Source organism: Muscardinus avellanarius (genome assembly GCF_963383645.1).
Source record: "Muscardinus avellanarius genome assembly, chromosome: 12".
NCBI classification, from domain to species: domain Eukaryota; kingdom Metazoa; phylum Chordata; class Mammalia; order Rodentia; family Gliridae; genus Muscardinus; species Muscardinus avellanarius.
The window spans coordinates 69,524,003-69,547,601 of record NC_137798.1 but is presented as its reverse complement, the minus strand read 5'-3'; positions in this window follow the sequence as shown (position 1 = coordinate 69,547,601).

Here is a 23,599-nt window from a genome sequence, read left to right as displayed (position 1 = left end):
CTCACCCCAGTCATGCCATGCAGCAACCCCACCAGTTGTACTAACACTGCACCACGGTGTTATATGTCTGCTCTGTTCACGTGTCCACATCCGTGTCTCCAGCTGACCTCACCGACACTTTGGGAAGCGCACACACAAGAACCTCAGGAATTGGAATGGCTGAGAAAGGACACTGGCCTGGGGCTTAGAAGGACTGGGTTCTAGCAAGCCAGACTAACTAATCTGCCACTAACTGCCCCCTTATGCTCTCTGGGCCTCAGGTTTTGTTATGTTTTTTTACCCTAGCCATATTTTATTTTTTATTTTAAAACAGGATCTTGCTAAGTTGCTGACAGTCTAAATTGCTGAGGCTGTCTTAGAGCCCGTGATCCTCCTGTCTCAAGCATGGGATTGCAAGCACGCACTACCATGCCCGGCTTCTCTCTGGGCCTCTGTTGGCCCTTTGCAAGGCCATCTATAACCATTTCCCCATTGGATTGTAGGGCTTCTGTCCCTAAGACCTCACACAGACAAGGAAGCTGAGTTGGAGACAGGGCTTGGTTGCTGAGGAGGGGCCCCTGGGGTGTGGCCTGGGGGACTGTGCCTGTGTCCATGAGCCCCTTCCTCAGCTCTCTCTCTCTTGCTTTTAGGCTCCATGATGTGGGAGCAGAACACCTGCTTGCTCTCTCCCATGCCCTGAGCTTGCAGACTTTACCTGACCTATCAAAACCCCCGAAATCTTCAGAACTGTGAGCAAATAAATCTTCCTCTGAGTTGATATCATCAAGTTTATTTTGGGGGGCAGCTGTGAGAAGGATGACTGAAACAGCCTCCCTCAGTGGTCTTGGCTCTCTCAGACCTATAATTTGACCGATCAGAGCAGACTGCCTGGAGAATCCCAGCTCTGCCCTGGAATTCTGGCTGTGAGATCCTAGGTGATTTTCTTAATTTACGATGCCGCAATCTCTCTTCTGCAGTAGGGATTAAAGAGATAATGCCTGGGACAGAGCAAACAGTACACAAACGTCATCATCACTATTAATGACCTAATCTACAGTCGCCATACCTCAGTTAGCTTTTCCTATCGTCTAAGCCCTATTCCTGCTGTCTCGCCCATGATGGCAGAGTGAATTTCATGCAGACCCTCTGACTTCAGAAGTGTAAAGTAGAGGCAAGGTACATGCTTGGACCAGGCGAGGTGGCGCACACTTGTAATCCCCACGCTTGGGAGGCGGAGACAGGAGGATGGCGCAGGTTCGAAGTCAGCCGCGCTGCCTTAAGAGACCCTGTTTCCAAATAAAAATATAAAATAGGTCTGGGAGTGTAGCCCGGCGGTAGAAGGGTTCCATCCCCAGTACCACCACCACCAAAAAAAAAAAAAAAAAGATACATGCTTGGTATAGTTATTTGAAAGAGTTTAAACCCAGGGCTAGGGAGACAGTTACTCCTGCTCATGGAGCAGAGAACTTCCTGTCCCGTAGTCACTCCCAGAAACACCCAGCATCCATCACTGTGATGCCTCCAGTGAGATTCTGTCACATGTATTCACAAAAATGCACATGTGCTCTGAAACCAGGACAGAACAAGATGCAGGAAGAGGGGAAGACAGTGAGGGTCCAGCAGACAGTACCATCTCCTCCTCGTTTTAGACACTGATGAGAACACAGTGTTCTTGGGTCCTGTATTTTAATAAAATCTCTCCAGTCATATATTGCTTTTTAACCTGCAGGCAAGCCCCATTAATTCAAACCAGGCAGGAGTTATATAATGTTAGCATCTTAGACTATTTTATTCAATTCAAAATATTTTCTAATTTCCCCTGTGATTTCTTCTCTGACTCATGGGCCAGATGGGAGTTGTTTAATTTCCATATAAGGGATTTTCTAATGTCTTTCTTTTATTGATTTATAGTTTGATTCCATTGTGGTCGGAGAACATATTTTGATTTTAGTTCTTTTAAATTTGATAATGTTTGGTAATGGCCCAAATTATAGTGGGAACTCCTCTGTGTACACTGGAAAAGAATGGGTTTCTACTAAGGCTGAGTGGAATGTTCTATAAATGTTAGGTTAAACTGGTTGACAATGCTGTATAGTCTTATTTATCTGTGTTAAGTTGGGTCCTGCACTCATGTGACTTTGTGTCACATGACCTCTGCAGGGCAAGGGAGGGGCTGAAACCCCCGCGAGAATTGGGCATTCCCGCGAGTAAACCCCCATCTCGCGAGATGCATGCCTTTAAAAGGAGAGCCCGCGTCCTCTAGCTTCGGACAGGCGCGCGGGCCCCACAGTGCCTCGTCCTGATCCCCGGGAGAGCCGTGCCATTAAAACTTTACATGCCATGTGTACCGGACCTCTCTCGTGTTTTTCACACTCCGCCGTACTCACTTATTTTTTATTTTACTCGCATTTAATTTTTTATTTTACTTATCATTTGGTGCCGAAACCCGGGAGAACTCTTGGGTTCCTCCCCATTTTTTCTTTTTTTTTTTCGTTTTTTTCCTTTTTTTCTCTTTTTCTTTTTACTCTCTTTCTGAGCCCCGGACTCTCCGACCCGCCAGCAGCTCGACTGTGAGGTCCCACACCAGCACTCCGCTTGCAGGCGTTGCTCCCGCCACTGCCGCCACTGCTGCCCCGTGCCTGCCTGGACCGTAAGCCTTCTTCCCCAGCCCCGCGCTCTCCGGGAGAGCCGGCGGCCTTCTTCCCGCCCCGGGCTCTGCTGAGAGTCTGCGGCCATCTTTCCGGCCCCGAGCTCTGCTGAGAGCTCACGGCCATCTTTTCGGCCCCGCGCTCTGCTGAGAGCCGGCGGCCTTCTTCCCGCCCCGGGCTCTGCTGAGAGCTCGCGGCCATCTTTCCAGCCACGAGCTCTGCTGAGAGCTCGCGGCCATCTTTTCAGCCCCGCGCTCTGCTGAGAGCCCGCAGCCATCTTTTCGGCCCCGCGCTCTGCTGAGAGCCGGTGGCCATCTTTTCCCGCCCACGTGCTCTCTTCTGGAGCACCGGAGGCCATCTTCCACTGCCACCGCGGCCGCAGCCACCACCGCCGGGGCGTGCAGGCTCCGCCGGCCGCCAGGCTGCCAGTTCCACCCGCCCAGAGCCAGGCTCCTTGGATAATGCTGGCACCTGTTCTGCTTGCCGACCTCCTGCACGGGCCAGGACCTCTGCCTGCCGCTTGGACCACCTAAAACCGCCGTTCCAGCTCGGCGCTCCAGTCACCGCCAGGACCTCTGGCCGATTTGCCCCGCCCACCCCGAGCCAGGCTCATTGGGCGGCGCACAGCCGGCTTCGGTGTCCGCCACAGTCACCCGCGCCAGGCGTAGCTCTACTTGCTGCTGCTGCTCCATTTCACCCGCCCAAGCCAGGCTCACTGGCGGTGCTCCTCGGGGCCCAGCCTCAGCGACTGCCACGTGCCTGGAAGCCATTTTGTCTCCACGCCGCAAACCCGGCAAGCCATGCCGCCTGCGGACCCCCACTGATCCTGCCTGCGCCAGCCGCCAGTGCCGTCCACACCAGCCACCGGCATCCACGCGCCCCAGCTCCACCACGCTCCCAGCAGCTTCTCAGCGCTTCTGTCGCAGCCAGCGCTGGCTGGCAACACTTCACTCCGGTAAACTGCCTCCTTCCCTTGGTTAGCGGGTTCCGGACTTGGGTCTTCCGGTCCACTGGGACCCAAAAATCCAAGCGCTTGGTGACCCATTGTCCCCCGGTCCACTGGGACCACCCTGCGGATGACCAGGTCATCCTCCGGTTTTGAGAAGGAATGAAGACGTTCTTCCCTATCTCTTAACCTCTGTTTCCGAACGATTGAGCAGGGAAATCGGGGACGCCCATTTCCTGTTCTTCATTTCCGCCCACGAACCAATTATGGGGAGTCGAACCTTTATACTAGCAGATGTCCTGAGAGCCTGTCTGCCTTGATATGAGTTGGGAAATAGGTTGCGGTGGCCCAGGAATAGTTAGGAACTTTTATAAGCGGTCTGGTATCCCTCCAAATGCTCTCCCCCATCAGCTTCCATTTATTTTCCCGCCAGCTGCCATTTTGTGATGGCGCGTAGTCACTGCCTGGTGATGTCACAGTCACCATCTTGGCCCGTGCCAGACTGCAATTTTGCTGGGCGGCCCGCTCGGGCGCGCCCTAGGTGCTGTGGGAAACGCCGGGGCTGGGGCGACACCCTCTGCCCGTGGGGAGTCTGCGTTGCCATTCTTGCTGGACACCAGCCCCGGGACGCGCTCTTTGTGAGTATAGGTCCGTCACAGCTGACAGAACCTTAACATAGCATCTAAGTTTTAATTCCAGAGAGAAACAGGCGGAAATGGAGCGTACACTCCGACTTTGCCAAAAAGCAGATCCCTGGTAGCTGCCCTTCAGCTGGCAGTGGCGGCTCAGCCCTCTGGAGCACCACCTAGGTGTGGAGGACTGCAATTACGACTACCTCCAGGAGCCTGCCTGAAGTGGGGCGAAGCCACGCCCACCAATCAGACTGTGCCCGGCGTGCGGCCAGGAGGGCCACTGGAACAATGCCCTTGGAAAAGGGTGAGCCCCAGGTGCCTCAACACAGGGGGAGCACCTTTCCAGACCAGGCCCCGCCGCTGGCCCTACTCAGCCTGGCTGAAGACTGATGGCTCCTGGATCCCTCAATCTCCATTCTCTTTGCCAGCTCAGGGTAGCTCTCCAGGTACTGAGTAAACCAGTCTCCTTTTTGGTCGCCTGCTCAATCTCATGATTTGTTTTTTTCTTTAATAGCCCTTGCCTGTTCAAGCCTCCTCAAGCGCACATCACTAAGCTGTCCAGGGTAACCTCCAATTCGCACTGCAGCTATGCACCCACCTGCACCCCTTCTGGGGGACTGGACTCCCAACTCCTCCCGGCCTGGGGCCCCTGACGACGCCCCTTGACAGCAGGAAGAAGCTAGAGGGTCCAACGTCATCCATTATCCCTACCATCAAAAGGCCGGAATGTTAAGTTGGGTCCTGCACTCATGTGACTTTGTGTCACATGACCTCTGCAGGGCAAGGGAGGGGCTGAAACCCCCGCGAGAATTGGGCATTCCCACGAGTAAACCCCCATCTCGCGAGATGCATGCCTTTAAAAGGAGAGCCCGCGTCCTCTAGCTTCGGACAGGCGCGCGGGCCCCACAGTGCCTCGTCCTGATCCCCGGGAGAGCCGTGTCATTAAAACTTTACATGCCATGTGTACCGGACCTCTCTCGTGTTTTTCACACTCCGCCGTACTCACTTATTTTTTATTTTACTCGCATTTAATTTTTTATTTTACTTATCAATCTGTATTTTTTTTTTTTACAGGCAATTGAACCCAGAAGTGTTCTACCACTGAGCTATACCTCTAGCCCTTTTTTATTTTTTATTTTGAAACAGGGTCTTACTAAGTAGCTTCTGTCTCAGCCTCCCAAGGACTGGTATTATAGTCATGCACCATCATGCCAGGTCACACCAGTATTCTTTTGATCAACATTACCATTATTTATCCTTCTGCATCCTCTTATTTTTAATCTGGCTTTTAAAATATTCAGCCTGCCCGGCGTGGTGGCGCACACTTGTAATCCCAGCATTCGGGAGACTGAGACCGGAGGATTGAGGTTCACAGACAGCCTCAACTACTGAGGCCCTCTGCAACTTTATAAGATTCTATTTCAAAACAGAGAACAAAAATAGGGCAGGGGGTGTAGCTCGGAAGTCATATGCCCCTGAGTTCCATCCCCAGACCTGCAAATTAATTAATTAACTAATTATTCAGTCTAGCTGGGTGTGGTGGCACATGCTTGTAATGCCAATACTCGGGAGGCTAAGACAGTAGGATCACAGATTAAGACCAGCCTCAGCAATTTAGCAAAACTCTCATCAACCTGGAGAGACCCTATTTCAAAACAAAAAATAAAAAGAACTGGGGGTGTAGGTTGGAGGTAGAATGCTCCTGGGTTTAGTCCCAGGACCCCCACACATACAAATCAATCTAACAGCTTCTTCCTTTGAATTGGAATGGTTTAGAATATTTGCATTTAATGTAATTATTGATATGCTCACCTTACAGCTCCCATCTCGCTAGGTGTTTTCTCATTGCCACTTTTATTTTCTCTTCTGTGTTCTTTTGAATTATTTTTTAAATTATTCTGTTATGCCTCCACTTTAACTATTTTTATTGAGAGAGTTTCCATCCCTACTAAACCCAATTATAATAATCCTTTTACTAAGTTGCCAACTACTGGCCCATTTGATTTTAATTAAAATAGTCTGGACTTTGGAGTCAACCAGACCTGTATTTCACCCTAACTCTACCACTAACTGGCCGTGTGGCCTTTGTCATTTTAACTTTTTTAGGGTTTAATTTCTATATTTGTAAAATTGAATGATCATTACTACTTTTCAGAGAACCATGAGAATCAAATGAGAAGTTTATTTAAAGTAGCTAGCATAAGCCGGGCATGGTGGCACACACCTGTAATCTCAGTTCTTGGAAAGCTGAAACAAGAAAATTGCAGATTCGAGGTCAGCCTCAGCAACTTATTGGGACCCTCATCAACTTAGTGAGACCCCATTTCAAAATAAAAAATAAAATAGGGCTGGTGGTGCTGTTCAGAGGTTAGAATGTCCCTGGGTTCAATCCCTAGTAACACACACACACACACACACACACACACACACACACACACACACACACGGAGTGCCTAGCATTGATCTAGAACATAATAGATGCTTGCTTTATGATACTTAGTGTTATTTGCTTTTATCTGTGTATTCTGCCTTCCTCCTCCTCTTCTTTATCCTCTTCCTCTTCCTCCTCAATATTGACTATTCTACTTCTGAGCCACATCCCTAGCCTTTCTTATTTTCTGTTTTGGGTCAGTATCCCACTAAGTTGCTGAAGGTCTGGCTAAGTTTCCGAGGCTGTTCTTGAACCTGCAATCTTCCCAACTACTGGGATTACAGGCCTGCATCGTCACACCTGGCTTTATGCAGCTCTATTTCTGGATTGAGTTGGGCACTATCAAAGAGGCCAGCACCGGCCTATAGTGCATCATCCTCGCACCTTCCTTCCCGAGCCTAGAGTGGGCATTGCTAATCAATCAGAGGTATTTCTAAATAAACTCAGATATAATATTTCCTTCCTTCCCTTGTTTCTATTTGTCTGTTAATGCATAACCTTGCCCAACATTTTGTCAGGCAGTTGGAGATTGGCCATAATAAAAACGTGTCCATTATCAGGAGCGAACGCATCGACCTACAAAGTCTTTTAATACATTTTTATTTAATCGGATTAAATCTAACTTTATATTTTGCACAGTTACTTCCAAGCCCTTCGTGAAAGGCATCGCCAAGGAAATCTTCAGTGTGTTCAGCTTCAATGATTCCAAATGCTGAATCAATGAGGCATTTATTTGGCGTCTCAGAAACCAGACACGGAGCAAAAGAAGGGGGGTGAAGTTGGGGAGTAGGCCGAGGTCAGGGCAGGGCCTCGGGCGGCCCGGCACATCCTCATTTTAGAGACATGTGATGAGGGCACAGTGTCTCGTGACAGGCACCAACGATTCTTTCTGGGGCCTGGGAGATTATCTAGCTATGGACAGACAAAGGAGGATCTGTCTTATCCTTGGAACAAAAGTCAGGGAAGCACTGGGCGCTCTGCATTCAGCCGCCTCTACCCGGCCAATTCTGTAAAAATGGCTTCCTATCAGTGATGCTGGGACGGTCTGCCACTCCCAGAGACTTACTGGTGCCCGGGACATCCACACAGCTTTGTCCTCTCAAGATCCTGAGTCCACCAGGCTGGGGACTGACCTCAGAGTGGCGCCACCACGGCCCTCCTTGTGAGCCCAGGAGAGGCTGATTTATAACAGGATGCACTTCTTAGGAACACACCCATGAGAGACCAAGCGTGCTGCCTGAGGGAAATTAAGAGCGACCCCCTGTCTGAGGCCAGCCGGAATCTGCAGGGACACCTGGTGTCCTGGGCTGGCCACTCTTCCTCCTCCACCTCTGTTTTCTCCCTCTCTTTATTGTAACAGAAAACTTAGAAACAAAATTTTAGGGGTTTGGAACCTCCTTACCGTTTCCACATTACTTGGAGAATGTTCTAGACTTTCACCAGTTGGGAACATAGATTACACTGAGATGCGTGCCTACTTATCTTTCTGCGATTTGGGGCAACATTTTCAGAGCCCTTAAAAACAGAGTTCAAGGACAGTTTCTGTCTAGTCCTTGTACCCCAGAAGAAGCATCTTGCTCTGACATTTACTGTTTTACTATTCCGAAAATGGCCTTGGGGCTGGGTGCGGTGGCGCACGCCTGTACTTCCAGTACTTGGGAGGTTGATGCAGGAGGATGAAAAAATGTCACTGGCTTCGATCCTCAACCTCCCTTCCCCCCCCAAAAAAAAAAAGAAAGGAAAAGAAAAAAGAAAGATCAGAGCAGAGAGCACATGCATAGTATGTGCAAGGCCCTGGGTTCAAAACAAAAGTATAGTAATAGTTATACACACACACACACACACACACACTTCTCACTCTGAAATCTGTCTGCAAGGTGAGGGGACCACTTAACCCCATGGTCTGAGTTCTCACTGCCTTGACTACCGCTTCATACTCCAGTTCACCTGGGGACGTCCTTGCTCTATGCCAACTCTATTTAGGCAAAATAATAATGAGAGCAATAACCAAACTCCAACATGAGTTGAGCCTCTACTTTATGCAGCTTTCCTTTCACTTGCGATCTCTCTCTTCATCCTCAGCACGTCCTCTGAGCTGGGCATTACCAGGCCTCTGTTGAGGAAACTTCAGTGCCAGTCAGCGACCTCCGCAGGGAGATGCAACTTCCCTAAGACCACAGTTGGAATCTGGGTGTTTCTCTCTATTAGCAGATGGAATTGTTCGTGTCATTTACATGAGTGACTTGCTGACACAGAGGGCGGGAGAGGAACTAGGGAGCCTCTCTAAGAGATCACCGAGCCCAACCCCAGCACAACACGGTTCTAGTAGAGCCAGAAACAGCCGGCTGCCATCAGCCCCAGGAATAGGGCCCCAGCCCCTGAACGCCTCCTTCTCCCAGCACCGCTGTGTTCTGCACCCCATCCCTACCGAGTCAGTCCCCAGGCCAGGAAGATACCCTCTTCCTAGCCCTCCTCTCAGCTTCACCTTAAGAAATATCTCAGGCTGAGACAGAAGGATCACGGGTTCAAGGCTAGCCTCAGCAAAACCCTCAGCAACTTAGCAAGACCCTGTTTCAAAATAAAAAATAAAATAGGGCTGAAATGTGGCTGGAAGGTAGAATGCCCCTGGGTTCAATTCCCAGTACCAAAGAAAGAAGAGGAGGAGGGAGAGTGAGGAAGGGAGAGAGAGAGAGAGGGCGAGGGAAGGAGGGAGTGTATACATGTGAATATATACCAACGTCCATCTGGGTGCTCTATTAGGAGGGAGGGAGGTGGGGAGGGGGCAGCCGGAGCGCGTCATTGTCAACATGATTTACATTACAATGTGTGACTATAATGCACCAATTAAAGCACAAAAAAAAAAGAAAAAGAAAGAGAAGAAGAGAGAAGAGGGAGAGAGAATGTTTGCCCTCTCTCCTGCTAAGGCTCACTTAGCATCTGAGCTTCTATCAGCCTCTGGTGACTTCCCCAGACAGAAATCATAAGTAAACTCCATGTTAGCATAGCAATTGACCTGAAATAGTGCATCTATCACATGATATTAAAACAAATCATTTCTGCTTCTTCAACTTGTTAGACTGGAACAGGAAACTAGGGTGATTTGTCTTTCTACAGGCCTAGCACAGGTCAACAATGATGGTTAATCAAACTGAATGATTTTTTTTTTTTTTTTTGCAGTACCGGTGATGGAACCCAGGGGCATTCTACCTCCAAGTTACACCCCCAGCCCTATTTTTTATTTTTTATTTTGAAACAGGGTCTCAGTTGTGGAGAGCCTTACTAAGTAGTAGCTGAGGCTAGCTTCGAACCTGCGTGATCCTCTCTTTTAGCCACCCAAATGCTGGAATTACAAGTGTGCGCCACCATGCCCGGCTTGAATGAAATTTGAATTGAATTAAATATCTCAGTAGGGCCGGGAATGTAGCTCAGTCATACACTGCTTGCCTGGTATGCATGAAGTCCTGGGTATGATCTCCAGCATCACAATAAATAGATGATAGCTAGATAGCTAGATAGCTAGATAGCTAGACAGACAGACAGACGGATGGATGAATGGATGGATGATAGAATACTCTGGCTCACCAACAGGCATGAATATGTTCTGGTGTTATGAAGACTGATGCCTTTGTTATATCCAAAGGCAAAAAATAAATATTCTCATGAACCAAATTCAAGTTTGAAATTCACATTGTCGAATAGGTGTGTGGTGTGTGCAAGGCAGCCACAGTTGAGTGTGTAAAATATAGTTTTGTGATATAAAAATGTGATAGGCTGGGTTTTGTGGTACACACCTGTAATTCCAGTACTTGAGAGGCTGACACAGGAGGATCTCAAGTTTGAGGCCAGCCTCAGCAACATAGCAAGGCCCTCCGCAACTTAGTGAGACCCTCTTTCAAAATAAAAAATAAAAAGGGCTGGGAGCTCAGAGGTAGAATGTTCCTAGGTTAAATCCCCAGTAGCACAAGAAAAGAAGGAAGAGGAGGAGGAGGAGGAGGAGGAGGAGGAGGAGGAGGAGGAGGAGGAGAATAGAATAAGGCAATTTTTAAATTTTGTCCAAAATATTGCATCAGTGAGATGTTTCGCATCGACACCGTGTGTTGTTGACTGATTTGACTCAGATTAGCATGAAAATTTTAACTATAAGTTTAAGACAGCCTTTTAAATGTTAGGATAGACTGAAGGAACCCCGTGAGGGACCCAATTTACAAGTTTTAGCATCCTTGGTGATCAGCCAATAATCACGCGGTCCTCCAAACTTTGCACGCATCCTCTCCTTCCATCCTCACACACGCCTCACACACTCATAAGGCATAAACCGCTCCTCTGTGGGGAAACGAGGCAGCTCAGCACTCTACCAGAGGCCTCACAGGTGAGAAGAGGCAGAGCTGGAATCTGAACTCAAGCCTGGCTCCAGAGTCTGTGAGCCGGACAGAGGCACGTGCAGTATGTACACTGTTTCCCAAGAGTCCAGTCTGCCTCGGTCAAGCACATCCTTGGATTTTGTGCAGTTTGAATGATCACCTATTTAGTTATTTGTTTCCAACTGTATCCTCTGTAAGCAGAGAGAAAAAATATATTTAGCAGTTGCCGGATAATCCCACTTCAATATTTGAAGGCAGTTTTTAAGTTGCTTATGAGTTTTCTGACTACAGTTTAAATTTCAGCAAGAGACCCTCCCCCCATATTTTAAGTTACCCACCTTTTTCAGGGCATACTTTATCCTTTTGGCTAGACTTCCCAAGTTATAAAGTCTCAAAGTGGATAGGCATGTTCTCTAGCTCAGGCCTGACCAACGCCGTATGTGGGGAAAAGGTCCAGGAGTTTGCTTTTCTTTTCCTCATTAACATTCCAGCATGATGCTCTCTTGTTTTCTTAATTGTTCACTAATTTTGTACTTGTGACACAATTCCTAACATTAAAAACATTACAGTTTTTGAATGGCACCTCTTATAAGCCAATTCTTATCTTGCATCTGTGGTATGAACCTTTCTCTGCTTGGTCAAGGCCTGTCTGAAAGTGCCACGCTGAGCTGAGCTCTCGCTGTCTGGGATGTCAGCAAGTCCACCTAATTTGGTATCGTCCACCAAACATGAGATGCTGGTTCTCAACTCTATCTTGCGGGTCGCTGAAAAAAGTATTTAAGTAAACTTCTTTTTCCATAAATATACTTTTCTGGCTTTCAAATTGGCTTCCAGACGGCTTGGGAGTGGTGAGCTATGTTCACATTTTAATCCTTTCCAAGAACCACAGCTGATTATCTGAACTGTATGCCTTCTTACGAAGAAATGACCAAGATTCATTTCCAAATCCGAAGAAATGCTGATGTTTGTTTGGCTACTACTCCATTTCTGGAGGACAACCAAAGTTGGATTCTAAATACAGGAGGGACAGAAATGCTCTCAGAAAGCCAGGGCTTGGCCTGGGCATCTGGAAACTACTGAGAAGGCTTTGTCCCTCATCTCGCTTCTTGACTGCCATTCCTGTACTTATTGCTAAGCAGAGAGAGAAAAGCTGCAGTCTGGTAGCCAGCCAAGACAACTATACACTGAAGTACTGGGCATCTTTAAACACAACTGTCCATCATGCTTATTTTATATTTTGTCTTCTTAAAAAGTAAAGAAAGACTTAAAACACACACACACACACACACACACACACACACACACACACACACACACGGGGTTTGGAGCTAAGGTGTAGCTAAGTGGTAGAGTGTTTGCCTAGCATGTGTAAGACCCTGAGTTCAATCCCTAACATTACCAAAAAAGGAGGCAGAGGAGTGGTGGTTCTGGGACTTGTGCTTTCATATTCATAAGCAAGATGGTGCTGTTTATGAAAAAAAGTTCTCAGTTTTGGCTGATGATCAGAACTACCAGAGAGCTTTGAAAAGTGCAAATATTTGACCCTCGCTAATCTCCAAACCGGAGCTACTGTGTAGAGGAACAGGACATCTCTATTTTTTCTTTTTCTTTTTGTTGGTACTGGGGATGGAACCCTGGGGCACTCTACCACTGAACTACATCCCAGCCCTTTTTTACTTATTTCAAAACAGGTTTACTCCACTGGTTTATATATCTGCCTTTATAGCAGTATTACACTGTTTCAATTAATGTAGCTTTATAAGGTTTGAAAGCAGAAAATGTACATCTTCTAGCTTTGTTCTTTTTTGAGATTGTTTTGGGTATTTAGAGTTCATATTTCATGTTAGGATAGATTTTTTCTGGAAAAAATGTATGACAGTTTCACCTTAAAAAAAAAGAAAAAAATATCCTCTGGTAAGAAAGAAAGAAAAAAGAAATATTGAAATGTTATCTCTAGCCGGGCGTGGTGGCACACGCTTGTAATCCCCGCGCTTGGGAGGCGGAGACAGGAGGATCGCGCAGGTTCGAAGCCAGCCGCGCGCACTGGCTTAGGAGACCCTGTTTCCAAATAAAAATGTAAAAATAGGTCTGGGAGTGTAGCCTGGAGGTAGAAGGGCTTCCAGAAACCCCAGTACCACCAAAAAAAAAAAATAAAATAGGTCTGGGAGTGTAGCCCGTGGGAGTGTACCCCGGAGGTGGAAGGGCTTCCAGGAACCCCAGTACCACCCAAATAAAAAAATAAATAAATGTTATCTCTAAGTGATCAAAAGTTTTATATCAGACAAATGAATCTGTTATGTGAGATTATCATTGTTAATTCTGGATAAATTGCTATAATATCAGATGTCAACCACTAAGCCAAGCATGGGAAGGAGGGAGGGGGAGGGAATGGTGTGGGGTAGGGGCTAACTGGGCGATGTGTGCATGTATGTCTACACAAGTTTTTTATCCCATTATAATGTATGAATACAGTGCACCAATTTAAAAAAAAAAAAAACAGGGTCTCACTAAGTTGCTGAGGCTGGCCTCAAACTTGTGATTTTCCTCACTTAACCTCCCAAGCCACTGAGATTATAGGCATGCACCCCTGTATCTGGCCTAGGGCAACTCTATTTTGTAAAACCTCCCCAAATTATTTGTATTAACATGATTAAATCCATGCAATAGGACACCAAGCAGCCATTTTTAAATGAAGAAAATTTAAATATGTTAATCTTGAAAATTCCTATATTAGCTATACAAAAGGTGTAGTAAGTTCCACTTGAAATGAATTTGTCATCAATATATAGATACTTACACGTGCTTGCTATACATACCTTTATGTACACATGTACGATATCCATTTAGCTGCTTCACCGTCAGTTCGTGACAGATACATGTCAATCAGAAATAATGCCACGTGCATTGTGGTGGACCGCACCTGTGCCTGTCGGGTGTGATGTGGGCCGCAGGGAGGGACCAAGGAAGAGAGGCCTCAGGGGGCTGGGGCAGTGTTACTTACCACCTGTCATATCTCAGCATGTTCACAACCTGCTGAGCCTTAGTCCAAAGGAATTCTGAAAGGACTCCCAAGAACTTGGAACTAGCAGCCTATCAATCAACATGGGCTCATTAAAACAGAAAGGGGTTTGGATAAAATCACCAGGAAGACTTGGGAAATAGCTATGAGCAAAGTGAGGGTGGGCAACTAGCCATATCTGCAGGGAAGACCACTCGTGAGCCAGTCCATCAAGCCCACTGCCGCCACTGCCCCCGTCTCTGGATGCTGCTGTGGGCTCCGCTGCCCCTTGCAGACACTGGACTAGCGCTGCTTGTACTGTAGTCCCATGACCACTGAGATGCACGGCTTCCTCCCTCGCTGCGCTCTGAGCCCCTGGAGCGTAGGAATGGCATCCTACTAATGTCTGGATCCCCCACCCCGTTCCTAGCGCAGAGTAAGCAGAATGCAGAGTGAAGTAAAGGAGCAAATAGAATTTGCTAGATACAGTAATGCATGTAGGCAGGAGTGAGAGCTGCATTTAGCTGGATGTGTCACCTTCAAACCTCAAAAAACGAACAAGAGCTCAAGCTTTCTCATCCTCTGCTCCCCCACTGATAGTTTGTCAAGTAGCTTCAACAAGCTGGGCATGGTGGCGCGTGCCTATAATCCCAGTACTTGGGCGGCTGAGACAGGAGAAGTGCCGGTTTGAGGTCAGCCTCAGCAGCTTTAGCAAGACCCTCAACAATTTAGTGAGACCCTGTTTCAAAATTAAAAGGAAAAAAAGAAGGCTGGGGTTGTAGTTTGGAGGTAGAATACCCCTGGGTTCAATTTCAAGTACAAAAAGAAGAAGAGAAAGCCGGGCGTGGTGGTGCACGCTTGTAATCCCAGCATTTAGGAGGCTGAGACAGGAGGATCACGGTGTGCGGACAGCCTCAGCTACTCAGTGAGGTCCTTTGCAACTCAGTGAGGCCCTGTTTCAAAATAAAGAATAAAAAAAATAGGGCTGGGGTGTTGCTAGGAGGTAGAATGGCTCTGGGTTCTATCCCAAGTACCTCCTCAAAAAAAAGGAGGAGGAAGAAGAGGGACTTCAACAAAAATATGTGGATTGGCTTTCATGGTGGATTAGTTTTTTCTATGTCCCTAAATTATGCATTTTTTGTGGTACTGGGGTTCCTGGAAGCCCTTTTACCTCCGGGCTACACTCCCAGAACTATTTTATATTTTTATTTTTTATTTTTTATTTTTTAGAATTTTTTTAATAGGTGCACTGTATTTATACATCATAGTGGGATACATACTTTTGTAGATATACATGCACACATTGCCCAGTCAGCCCCCACCCGATCCCCACCCCGTTCTCTCCCTATCCCCCCCCTCCTATGCTTGGCTTAGTAGTTGATATCTAGTATTATAGCAATTTATCCAAAATTAAAAATGATAATCTCACATAACAGTTTCATTTGTCTGATACCAAGCTTTTGATGACTTAAAGATAACATTTCAATATTTCTTTTTGCTTTCTTTCTTACCAGAGAATCTATTTTTTTCTATTTTTTAGGTGAAACTATCATATATTTATATATTTATTTTTCAGAAAAAAAAATCTATCCTAATATGGAATATGGACTCTAGGTACCCACAACGATCTTGAAAAAGAACAAAGCTAGAAGATATATATTTTCTGATTTCAAACCATATAAAGCTACAATAATTCAAACAGTGTAGTACTATTCTAAAGGCAGATATATAAACCATTGGAGTTAAATAAAAGCCTAGACCTAAATTCTTCCCTATATTGTCAAGTTATTTTTGACAAGGTTTCCATGAACATTTGGTGGTAGAAATAATAATCTTTTAACTAAATATTGTTGAAAAATAATAATTACATGGAAAAGAATAAAATTGGACCCTTACCTAATCCCATATACAAATATTAACTCAAAATAGATAAAAGACCTAAATATAAATCTTAAGACTATAAACTTTTAGGAGAAAATCTGGGTCATAAAACCTCACAACATTGAAATTGGCAGTGATTTCTTGGTTATGATTTCAATGACACAGGCAACAGAAGAGTATACAAACTCCCTAAAAAATAAAAAACATATTGTATATCCAAAGACAATGTAAACAGAGTTAACAGTTACTAATAGAATGGGATAAAATATTTCCAAATGCTATATCTGAAGGTATATTAATATTCCAACTAGAAATCCTAAAAATTAACAACAATAAATGCAAACAATACAACTTAGAGATAGGTAAAAGACTAACATAAATAATGAATCTCCACAGATAACCAATCTTAGTTGTCTGTTGGATGGAAAATCTTGTTTCTCTGGTTCTGATGTGTGTTACCTATTTCTTCTTTGTAGTTAATCTCTTTGAGTATTTTCTCTAGTGCTGGTTTTGAAGACATAAATTCCTTCAGTTTCTGTTTGTCATGGAAGCTTCTTATTTCTCCATCTAATTTGATAGAAAGTTTTGCTGGGTAGGAAATTTTTGGCTGGAAGTTGTTTTCTTTCAGAGTTTGGAATATGTTACTCCAAGCCCTTCTGGCTCTCATAACTTGGTTTGGGAAGTCTGGAGTGATTCTAATTGGTTTGCCTCTGAATGTTACTTGGCCCTTTGCTTTTGTTGCCTTTAAGATTCTCTGCTTGGCTTCCACATTGGTCATTTTGACAATTATGTGGCGTGGGGATCCTCTTCTCCGATCCTGTCTAAAGGGAGTTCTATAAGTTTCCTGGACCTGCGTATCGACCTCTTGCTCTATGTCTGGAAAATTTTCTGCTATTACTTCCTTGAAGAGATTGTTGATCCCTTTGGTTTCACTTTCTTTTCCCTCCTCTATTCCAATTATTCTTAGGTTAGCTCTCTTAAAATGGGCCCATATTTCTTCAATGTCAGATTCCCGCTGTCGGATATTTTTTCCTAGATTAGAAACTATGCGTTCATTTTTGGAATGATCATCTTCTAAGAGCGAGATTCTGTTCTCCATGTGTTCTAATCGGTTGTTTGTGCTTTGAATTGAGGCCTTTACTTCATTAATTGCATCCTTTATCTCTTTTTGGCTCTTATTTTATATTTTTATTTGGAAACAGGGTCTCTTAAGCCAACGAGGCTGGCTCCGAACCAGCGGGATCCTCCTGTCTCCGCCTCCCAAGCGTGGGGATGATAAGCGTGCACCACCACACCTGGCTATGCATTGTTTTTTTTGTTTTGTCTTGTTTTTTTTTTTAAGCAGAGATTTGTATATATAACTCTGATTCCCTAAAATGTTAGATCAAGAGGAATTGGGGCTAAAGGTCAACTGAGCTACCATCTCTATTGGGATTTTATTTTTTCCTTTACAGAGCTGGGCATCAAACCCAGGACCTCACACATGCTAGGCAACTGTATTACACCTCCAGCCCTGGGATTTTTGCTTTAATTTCCTATACATATAAACATAGAATTCCAAAAATATCAGAGCTTTTTATTTATTTATTTATTTATTTATTTAGCGGTACTGGGGATGGAACCCAGGGAATTCTACCTCCGCTACACTCACAGCCCTATTTTTTGTCTTTTTATTATTTATTTGTGTGTGTTGTGTGTGTGTGTGTGTGTGTGTGTGTGTGTGTGTGTGTGTGTGTGTATGTGGTACTGGGGGTGGAACCCAGGGGCTTTCTACCTCTGGGTTACATTCCCTAACCTATTTTATAATTTATTTGGAAACACGGTCTCACTAAGTTGCTGAGAGGCTCACTAAGTAGCTGAGGCTGTCTTCGAAACTATGCGATCCTCCTGTCTCAGCCTCCCAAGCAGTGGGATTACAAGCGTGCGCCACCACGCCCAGGATCACGCAGGTTCGAAGTCAGCCTCAGCTGGCTTAAGAGACCCTGTTTCCAAATAAAATATAAAATAGGTCTGGGAGTGTAGCCCGGAGGTAGGAGGCCCCTGCCCCCCACCCCAGTACCACCTAAGAAGCATGTGTAGATATAAACAGGATGACGTGAGGGATTCTTGTGGTAATGGGGTGGTCTTTATCTGGACTGGATCAATATTAATATCCACTGTGAAACTGTCCTATAATTTTGCAAGATGCCATCATTGAGAGAAGTCATGGAAAGCTTTCATAGGACCACTATATTATTTTTACAATTATATGTCAGTCTGGAATTATCCTGAAATAAAATTGAATTTAAAAAAGAAACAACAGCAAGACCCTCCACAACTGAGTGAGACCCTGTTTCAAATTAGAAAAATAAAACAGAATTGAGGAGGATATATCTCAGAGGTAGAATTCCCTTGGGTTCAGCCTGGAGGAGGAGGAGGAGGAGGAGGAGGAGGAGGAGGAGGAAGAGGAGGAGGAGGAGGAGGAGGAGAAATAAGCAACACAAACCTATAAAAATCTAAATGAGCAACTCTAAGCTCTGATGAATATTAACTTTATTTCTGTTTCCTTGCAGCAAAATAAAAAGAAAACATGGTAGGTTATACATTCTTATTCTCTGATTAAAGGAACCATAGTAGATTTTTTGGAGAGACACTCTTTCCCCTAGCAGTCAATTCTAAAAGAGAAATGAAATTAGCCTTAAAAAAACAATCCACAGGGCACAAGATAAGGTCTCGGAGGCTCGGCAGGCTCGCACTCAGGTGCGGTTCAGTTTAAAGCCTGATGATCCATGGCTTGGTTATTTGAGATCTTAGAAAAAAACGCACATGCACAATTTTCAGGCCTCGTCTTACACATAAGTGGGGTAGATAATCACTCAGAGAGAGTGGCTTCAGGGAAATTTAAACAAACGAAACACATCATGGCCCGGTTCTCTTTCCTATGCAAGTTCTGAATGTCCACGGTTGGAAAATGCACTTCTTTGGGTTAAAGAATTTATTTATTTATTTATTTATTTATTTATTTATTTTATTTATTTATTTATTTTGGTGGTACTGAGGTTCCTGGAAGCCCTTCTACCTCCGGGCTACACTCCCAGACCTATTTTTACATTTTCATTTGGAAACAGAGTCCCCTAAGCCAGGGCGCGTGGCTGGCTTCCAACCTGCGCGATCCTCCTGTCTCTGCCTCCCAAGCTCGGGGATTACAAGCGTGCGCCACCACGCCCGGCAAGAATTTTTACTATATGAGTTTCTTCTACTGAAAATTCAGAGACTGGTTGTTGCTACAGTGATGCCATCGAGGGCCCCAGGGGAACGTGGAGGAGCGTCCCCTCCCCGTGCTGCCCATCCCGGCCCTCTCGTCTCCTGAGGTCTCAGCTCCGACTAGCCCCCTCTCTCTGCATCATCGCTTTTTCTCCTAAACTGGATCATGGAGCCGGGCGTGGTGGCGCACGCTTGTAATCCCTGCGCTTGGGAGGCGGAGACAGGAGGATCACGCTGGTTCGGAGCCAGCCTTGGCTTAAGAGACCCTGTTTCCAAATAAAAGTGTAAAAATAGGTCTGGGAGTGTAGCCCGGAGGTAGAAGGGCTTCCAGGAACACCAGTACCATCAAAAAATTAATTAATTAATTAATTAAAAAATAAAAAATAAATAAACTGGATCATGTAATCAGCATACAAACGTATTCTAAATACTCTGAAAAGTCAGCTGGGCGTGGTGGCGTACGCTTGTAATCCCAGCATTTAGGAGGCTGAGTCAGGAGGATCTAGGCTCGAGGACAGCCTCAGCTACTTAGTGAGGCCCTCTGCAACTCAGTGAGACCCTGTTTCAAATTAAAAGAATAAAAAATCAGGCTGGGGATGTAGCTTGGCAGTAGAATGCCCCTGGGTTCCATCCTTAGTACCAAAAAAAAAAAAAAAATCTGAAAAGTCAAAACCAACACAATTAAAAAAAAATCCCACCCCTTTTCTCCACACCGCGCCCCTAGTGAGGGTGTTGTTACTCTCAGTCCCTTATAGCAAGTCTCACCTCAAATCTTCGTCTCTACTTTCTCACCCACATTTCTCTACACAACCAGTTTTTTTTTTAATTTCATTTCATTTTTTGGTAGTGTGGATTGAACCCAGGGGCATTCTACCTCTGAGCTACACCCCAGCCCAATTTTTTTTTTTAATTTTGAAACAGGTCTCACTAAAATTGCTGAGGCTGGCCTCAAAACTGCAATCCTCCTGTCTCAGCCTCCCAAGTACCAGGGTTATAGGTGTGTGCCACCATCACGTCAGACGAGTACTTGGCAAGTTTCAGGAGGGCTCCACACCTCCAAGCCTGTGCAGTTGACCTCCTCATTCCCAAATCTGATGGACACTTTCTCTTCTCCCTAGACTAGTTCTCCTGGCAGCATTTTTACCCAGCTTCCAACACCCTTTTCCTTCCATGACTCCATGTTCTGGGTTTCCCTTTCACCTCACTGGCTATGGCCACGTTCTGAAGTTGATTTACATTGCTGGAGCTCATAAGGAACTTACTGCATTTCCCTGGCTTCTTTTCTGCCCCTGCTAACATGTAGAGAGCTTAGAGCTGGGCCCTGTCTTTTCCTCTATCTGCATTCTCTCCTAAACTAATCTATGTGTGTGTTGGGGGAGGGGTTCCTGAGGATTGAATCCAGAGGCGTTCTACCTCTGAGTTACACCTCCAGCCCTATTTTATTTTATTTTATTTTTTAAACAGGGTCCCACTAAGTTACCACCGCGGCTGACCTCAAACCTGTGATCCTCCTTTCTCAGCCTCCCAAGGACTGGGATTACAGGTGTGCACCACCATGCCCAGCTTCTTGGCTAATCTTACCCGGTCTCATAACCAGTTACTTCCATATCTATCTTCCCAGCTCTGATCTCTTCCAGCATCAGCATCAGTAGCCTCCAACTGGTCGACCAGGCTCCGTTCTCACTCCTCACTCCCCCGCCCCCGCTTCCAGCCACACTGTAGCCAGATCATGTCACTCCTCTGCCTGAAATTCCCCATCTGCTTCCCAGACTAATTAATGTAGGATCCCAGCACCTCACCTGCCTAGAAAGCACAAATCACTGGGTCCCTGCCAACTCCCTCTCATTTGTTCAAAAAAGGCCCGCACCGCACCTGCCTTGTCCTGCGGGTATTCTTAGGGCTTAATGCCCATTTATCAGTCCATTTATGGTGCAGGTGCACAATAAATATTTGCTTGCAAATTAATCGGCCAATAAGTTAGTAAGACAAACTCACAATTCTGAACCAGTTACAATAGCGCGATCCACAGTCCTAACTTGAAAAGCAGCTTCTATCACCACCCCTCTGCCTGGTTGGCTGTGAGAAGGACTGGGGGGGGGGGGATCGCCTAGTTCTAAACACCCACACAGTGGTTCTTTAATGGGTACTTGTTACTGCGAGAGTCCTGGAATGACACTCAGGGCTCCTCCTCCCTTGATTCTTTGTGTGCAGTGACACAGGACTCTCGAGTCCTCAAGCAAATGCTCCGTTTGTGCCTTTCAGGTTGGCCCAGTGTGTGATTATCAGCGCATATTAGGGCTGTGTGAGAAGGCAAGGGGTGGGCGTAGGGGGCATAATTACTCCCAAGGGAAGCCTCAGTATTTGGATGGGAACAAGCACATTTATACCATCAGTGGCTCGGAGAAGTCACGCAAAAGAACACACGCTCCTGAAATAGGGCCTGTCTGTAAATCTGTACTGAGATTATAGGAGTGAGCCACTGCACAGGCTGTGTGTGTGTGTGTGTGTGTGTGTGTGTGTGTGTGTGTAACACTTTGGTCTGTACTTGTTGCAAAGTAAAAGAATTAGGGAAGAGTATGTGATACTCGACAACCACATCCCAGTGGTTTATAGCGAGCTGCAGCGTCTCATGCGGACCCTGAGAAAGCTCAGGCAGGGGACCCGCAAAGGCGGAGATCCCTCATTAAGTGTGTCTAGCATTCCCTTCTTCAAAAAATTATTTTAGGATTTTTAGATCGATATATATAATTGGAATTTCATGTATAAGCATTATAACTAAAACCAATGGGCAGCGGCTTGTGAGAGACTCAGGCAGCAAAGATTTTTTTCCCAAGGATAAAGTTTGGGCCAAAGATTAAGTTCAAACTGACCTTATATAAGATTAAGTTCAAGTTGGTCTTGCGAAGTGAAACAAAACATACTTTCTACGATTATTTAAATGTCTGGCACCCTGGCCTGAAGTCTGTAAAAATCTTTTCCTGTCCTTGAAGTTCTTGCTTGCATGGCTATGCCTTTGCCCTTTCTGCCAAAAAAGAAAGTATAAAAATTGTAACAAATCCTGAATAAAGTTGGAGAAGCTTGCGGCTGGTCTCGTGTGACAGCATCTTCTCTCACTCGACCTCGACTCTCCTCTCACCAACACACGACCCTCCCTCGACTCTTGCTAGGGCTGGACCCCGGCAGAGCTGATACCGCCTCCTTTGTTTTCTCTCACTCCCCTTTCTTTTTTTTCTTTTTTTTTTTTGGTGGTACTGGGGTTCCTGGAAGCCCTTCTACCTCCGGGCTACACTCCCAGACCTATTTTTACATTTTTATTTAGAAACAGGGTCTCCTAAGCCAGCGCGCGGGGCTGGCTTCAAACCTGCGCGATCCTCCTGTCTCTGCCTCCCAAGCGCGGGGATTACAAGCGTGCGCCACCACGCCCGGCTCTCACTCCCCTTTCTAAAGTCTGTTTCCTCCAGCTGTAAATATTTAAGTCTGTACTTCTGTTTTTAAAAAATGAGAGGGAAGCCAGGTGTGGCAGTACACACTTATAATCCCAGTATTTGGGAGGCTGAGACAGGAGGATCGCAGGTTCAAGATCAGCCTCAGCTTAGTGAGGCCCTTTGCAATTCAGTGAGACCTTGTTTCAAAATAAAGAGTAAAAAATAGGGTTGGGTTGTAGCTCAGAGGTAGAATGCCCCTGGGTTCAATCCCTAGTACCACAGAGAGAGAGAGAGAGAGAGAGAGAGAGAGAGAGAGAGAAGAAGAAGAAGAAGAAGAAGAAGAAGGAGGAAGAAGAAGAAGAAGAAGAAGAAGAAGAAGAAGAAGAAGAAGAAGAAGAAGAAGAAGAAGAAGAAGAAGAAAAAGAAGAAGAAGAAGAAGAAGGGGAGGAGGAGGAGGAGGAGGAGGGAGGATGGCTAAGGTAGCTTAGTGGTAGAAAGCTTACCTTGAATCCAAAAATACTGAAAGAGGAGCCAGGCGTGGTGGCACACACTTGTAATCCAGCATTCAGGAGGCTGAGACCAGAGGATTGCAGTTTGCAGACAGCTCAGCCACTAAGTGAGGCCTTTTGCAACTGAGTGAGACCCTGTTTCAAAAATAGAAAGAACAAAATAATGGGGCTGGTGGTGTTGCTCAGAGTAGAATGTCCCTGGGTTCCATCCCAGTACCATACACACACACACACACAAAAAAAAAAAAAAAAAAAAAAAAAAAAAAAAAAACTTGAAAGAGGGAAGGCTTTACAAACACAAAAACACAATAACATTATTACACCTAACAAATTTATTAATAATTTCTTAGTATCATACAGAATGGCATGGACCCCTAGTATTAAGTATCCCCTTAGTATTAAATTTCCCTGATTAGCCGGGCGTGGTGGCGCACGCTTGTAATCCCCGCGCTTGGGAGGCAGAGACAGGAGGATCACGCAGGTTCAAAGCCAACCTCGCTGGCTTAAGAGACCCTGTTTCCAAATAAAAACATAAAAATAGGTCTG